Source organism: Gossypium arboreum, chromosome 12 (genome assembly GCF_025698485.1).
Source record: "Gossypium arboreum isolate Shixiya-1 chromosome 12, ASM2569848v2, whole genome shotgun sequence".
NCBI lineage: Eukaryota > Viridiplantae > Streptophyta > Magnoliopsida > Malvales > Malvaceae > Gossypium > Gossypium arboreum.
In genome coordinates this window covers 11,204,640-11,210,081 of record NC_069081.1, presented here as the reverse complement: position 1 = coordinate 11,210,081, position 5,442 = coordinate 11,204,640, and the positions used below count along the sequence as shown (strand labels likewise).

Genomic DNA, 5,442 nt, shown 5'->3' with positions numbered 1-5,442 from the left:
ATAGCTTCTCCAAATCTAGCCATAACATCTAAGCCAAGTTTTAGATGTTATATTTGGTGGTATTAGAGCGAGGTTGTAAAACTCGAACTGTGATTTTTGGGTTTCAAATTTTCTTTTACGAACATCGTTTTAATTTGGAATTTGGAATTCTGATTTTGATATATGGTTATAAAATGTGAATCCTAGTCTCCAACATTAATCCAAGTAAGAAACTTATTACTTTAGTTATTTTAAAAATATTTACTTTAGGTCCGTGGATTGGGGAATCCATAGGTAGTGCGAAGGCTTTGGTTTTTGCTGAAGCAACATAACCTTCAAATGGTCTTCTTTATGGAGACTAAAGTTAATGAAAGACATATGGAAAAACTAGGAGGAGGTGTGGTTTTATGAATGGGTTTGAGGTAGGGGTAGAAGTCACGCGTGGTGGGATCTGTCTGGCATGGAAAGAAGAAATCTAGGTCAGTTTAAAAACTTTCTCAATGAGTCATATTGATACGTTAGTGAAGAATGGAGATTTACAGGGTTTTATGGGACACCTTATATACAACATAAAACTGCCTCATGGAACTTGCTAAGAACATTGGGCCAAGAACAGGTTCATCTTTGGCTAGTGAGTGGGGATTTTAATGAAATAATGTATTCTTTTGAAAAAGGGAAGGCCAGCTGAGGGAAGAGAAAAGAATGGCAACATTTCGTGAGGTTCTAGAAGAATGCCAACTTATAGATGTGGGATATACGGGAGCATGGTATACATGGGAGAGAGCGAATCTACCGGAAACAAATATTAGAGAAATATTAGATAGGGGTGTTGCAAATGAAAAATGGATGAAACTTTTTCCATGAGGCAATATACATCATTTAATGTCCTTGCTTTTAGATCATTGCCCTATTTTTATCAGCATAACTAACAGAAACATTTTCAAAAGGACCCCAAGATTTAAATTTGAGGCATGGTGGACCATGAAGGAATCGATTAAAGAGGAGATTAAGAAATCATAGGAGTCATCAAGCGGATCGATTTTTGAAAAAATTGAAAGACTGCAAATTAGTTTGACAAGATGGGCAAAATTAGTAAGACGAGATGGGTTGAAGCACAAGCTCACAAAGAAGTTAGAAAATTTAATGGAGAAAGAAAGAGATGATGATACAATGGTGCAGATAATCGATACGAGAATTCAACTTAATATGGATATAGATAAAAATGAAATATATTGGGCACAAAGAGCACGGGCCAATTAGCTTCAGTTAGGGGACAAGAATACAACCTTTTTTTACAAATATGCCTAAATTCAAAAACGACTCAACACAACAAACAAGCTAGACACAGACGATGGAAAGGAAATTTTTGAGGAAATAGAAATAAATGAGACTGCTACATAGTGTTTCCAAAATCTATTTTCGACTAATAGAGTAAAGAATTTATCCCATCTTTTGACAGGCATTGATAATAGTATTTCTTCAGATATCAATATAGCTCTATTAACAAAATATATGGCAAAAAAGGTCTTTTTTGCAGTGAAAGGAATGAGATCTACTAAAGCACCAGGCTACAGTGGCTTCCCGGCACTATTTTTTCAAAAATTCTGGCACATTGTGGGTAAAGATATCAAAACTTTTTGCTTGGAAGTTTTGAATAACAGTAAGGATTTCGAATCTTTAAACCTAACTGAGATAGTGCTTATCCCAAAAATCTCCAATCCCACAAGTCTTGTTAATTTTAGACCTATTAGCCATTGCACAGTTAAATACAAAATTGTGGCCAAAAAAATTGCTAATCGTCTTCAAGAATTTATTGGAAGATGTATTGATAATGGTCATAGTGCGTTCGTCCCGGGAAGGCTAATATCTGACAATGTGCTGATAGCTTATGAAATTCTACATACGTTACACCAAAAATGAAGGGGGAAAAAGGGATTCATGACAGTGAAGCTAGACATGAGTAAAACTTATGATAGAGTTGAGTGGGCATTTTTAGAAGAAGTAATTCTTCGTACAGTATTTGTAGAGGAATGGGTGTCACTAGTTTTGAGATGTATTTTTACAGTCTCTTATGCAGTGACATCAATGGAAGTAGAGGCAATGTTTTCAAACCTACTAGAGGACTCCAACAAGGTAACCCACTTAGTCATTTTCTTTTTCTGATTTATAGTGAGGGACTTTCGTCCTTGATCAGGCTGGCAACAAAAGAGGGTTCAATAAAAGGAGTTAAGGCTAGCAGAAGAGGACAGACGATTTTACGTTCGCAGATGATTGTATTTTGTTTGGTGAAGCTACAGACAGAGGAACAAAGATTTTAAAAGATATTTTGATGGAATATGATATTTGCTCCGACCAATGCGTGAATTTTAATAAATCCACGATTTTCTTTAGTTCTAATATAGTGGAGGGGACAAAGAAAACACCTTGAATGAAATGGGAATGAGGCGCTCGAAAAATATGGAAAAAATATTTAGGACTTCCTAATGTGGTAGGAAGATGAAAGAAAGAATCTCTCCAGAACCTTAAGGATAGAGTTAAGCAGAGGATTGAAAAATGGAGTACAAGACTTCTATCTCAATGGGGAAAAGAGGTTTTCATAAAATTTGTACTTCAAGCAATACCAACTTATGCTATGACATGCTTTCTTATACCAAGATTACTATGTGGGGAGCTTGAAAATATTTTTGCTAGATTCTGGTGGCAAAAAAATAAAGGAAGGAATTAAATTCACTGGTGCCAATGGAAAGTTATGTGTAGCCCTAAAGAGAAAGGGTATGGGTTTTAGAAATATGCTCAATTTAATATTTCCTTATTAGCTAATCAAGGATGGAGGATTATTAATAACTAGAATGCTCTCATTACGCAAGTATTTAAAGCCAAATATTTTTCGAATGACCATTTTTTAAATTCCCGTCTGGGAAATTCTTGATCTTATGTGCGGAAAAAAATTTGGGAAGCTAAAGCTATATTGGCAAAATGACTATATTGGAGGGTTGGTATGGGTACTAATATATCCATTGATAATGATTCTTGGATTCCAGATGCAATTAATTTTAGATTATCTACAGCGATCAATTCTATGCGTGATTTTAAGGTAAATGAGTTTATTGATAGCAATAATAGACTTTAGAAGAGGGAGCTGGTAAATAGTACCTTCACAGAAGAAGACACTGGAAGAGTCCTTCGGATCCCCTTGGCATGAACACCTCACGAGGACTTCCTCATCTGGGGGAGAAACGTCGGGTGAAGTCTCGGTCTAAAGTGCCTATAAACTATTACAGAGTTCTGATGAAAATCCTAGAGCTTACGCTGTACAAACTATCTACAGGAAATTTTACAAAAAAAACTTTGGAGCCTAAATCTACCAAAAAAAAATAAAGATTACAATCTGGAGACTCTCATGGAATTATTTTCCTACAAAGGTAAATATGCAGTACAGGAAGTTGGCAACAAACACAAGCTGCCCCCGATATGGAGAAAGAGCTGAAACAATGGACCATATATTCCGAGAAAATCTTGTTACAGTGGAAGTATGGACAACATTATCACTTCATAATATTTTAATGATTCAAAACATGGGCTTTGTAGAGTGGCTTACCTGGGTGTTTGAGCAGTTTACCCCTTGTCAATGTCGCCTTTTCTATTGTGCACTTTGGGCCCTATGGGGAGATCGAAACAAAAGAATACATGAAAAGAGAGTTACTAATGGAAAGGAAATTGCAAACTTCATCAGTGAGTACATTACTGAACTTACTGGTTTCGAAAAAAATCAGTAAGAATAACAGAAAATAGAAGATGGAGACACCCACCTTGTGAGTTCATCAAGATTAACTTCGACAGTGCATGCAACATGAGTCAAAATCGTTCAGTTTCAGGTATTGTGGTTAGAAATGCGGAAGGAAAAATTATTTTATCCTGCTCAGAGATCTATAATGGTATAACTTCTATATTTGCTGCTGAAGGAATAGCCTATTGGAAAGCAGTTCAAATAGGAGCCGAAAATGGATGGCAGTCAATCATCTTCGAAGGAGATTCCCTTGCAATAATAAAGAAATGCAACACAAAGGGTCAAGATCGATCACTGGTAGGGGCATATATCTATGATATCCAACAGAAGATAAATGGTTATAATAATATCAGATTCAAACATACATTGAGATCTGCAAAAACTCTTGCACATATTCTTGCAACAGAAACTCTAAAAAGACAAAATGAGATATACTTGGAAATGAAGGTCCTTGAGTACACCAAAAAACAAAAAAGGTTCGATTGGATGTGTGAACCAGACTAGGAAAGCTTCCAGAGATGAAGAAATGAAGAGAGAAAGCTTCAAAACAAAAAGGAAAATGAAATGTTTTGAAAGGAAAAGCTTTCTAAAGATTGAAATCGTCAACTAGGTAGTGAAATGATGGAAAGATGGGATGACAGAATTCAGCAAATTCTGATTGGGCACTGGTTCGGCGCATTAAATGCCGTTCTAGATTATTCTATACTAATATCTAGAAATTTTGTTTAGTTTTTGGCTATCTGAAATCTTTTGGGCCGTTTATTTAAGTTTTATTTATTTTATTGTGGGGCCTTCTGCAATCTTAGGCCGCTTTCTTAGGTTAATAGATTTTTACTCTTATACTTTGTAGTTTGTTTTATCTTATTAATACAAGCCCAGTCTGAATTATTTTTAAAAAAAAGATATATTTACTTTAGTAGTTTAGTAATTTGTTAAGTTTTAGAAACTGTAGAGTATAAACTCTTCTTCTTTAGAAAAGAAACTGAGTTAACTTCAATAAAACTTTAGACTTAGGATTTTTAATAAACCTGAGTTAAACATTAGATTTCTGTTTTTTAGATAAATACTATGAATGCACGTGGTATAAACAGATGCAATATGTGATAACGCGATAAGTGTAGTTAAGTGGCTTGCATTGAGTCCTTTACTTCGGGCAACGTGCCCAATCTGGAAATTAGCATGTCTACTAAGACGCTAAAAATTTGAGGGCGGTAATTAAGAAATTGGGGATGTTGCTGTGTTCACGTTATGCTTAGAGATCTGTAAAGGGCCATTGAGGTCTAATCTGGATTTGTGGGTCAAGGTTAGTGACTCAGCGACTTTAGTCGAATGTGATCAAGGAACTGAAAGAGAGTAATTACTTAGAGAGCGAGGAAAAAGGAAAGGAATAAAGTGCAGAATAATAGAAGCTCTAGTCCTATGACTTGAATTCGCAACCTAGGAAACAGGCCAGAATAAACAAGCCTTAGTGGGTTGAGGCAGATGTGAATGTGGATCAGGTTTCGATTTGTGTTTTTGTTATAGGTGTTGTACTGAAAGATGTTAGCTGAAAACGAGAGCATGTTTTAGATGTGTATTTTTTGAGCATCATGTTAAGGATTGTTCATGATATTCTCTTAGTTAGTTGCAAGCTTCGGCTTAAAGTGGGAATTGAAGAATGGTTTGTGCAATTAGGC

General features: G+C 35.5%; 1 long non-coding RNA gene across 1 annotated transcript; it reads right to left on the bottom strand.

Annotated features, from left to right (window-relative positions):
• Positions 1-3,066: 3,066 nt before the first annotated feature.
• Positions 3,067-4,508, bottom strand: LOC108479229 (uncharacterized). Its single transcript, XR_001870438.2, has 4 exons — positions 4,132-4,508; positions 3,789-4,015; positions 3,578-3,638; positions 3,067-3,462 (listed from the first exon to the last, which is right to left on the bottom strand). It is a non-coding gene; the product is annotated as an uncharacterized LOC108479229 (long non-coding RNA).
• Between the last annotated feature and the right edge of the window lie 934 nt (positions 4,509-5,442).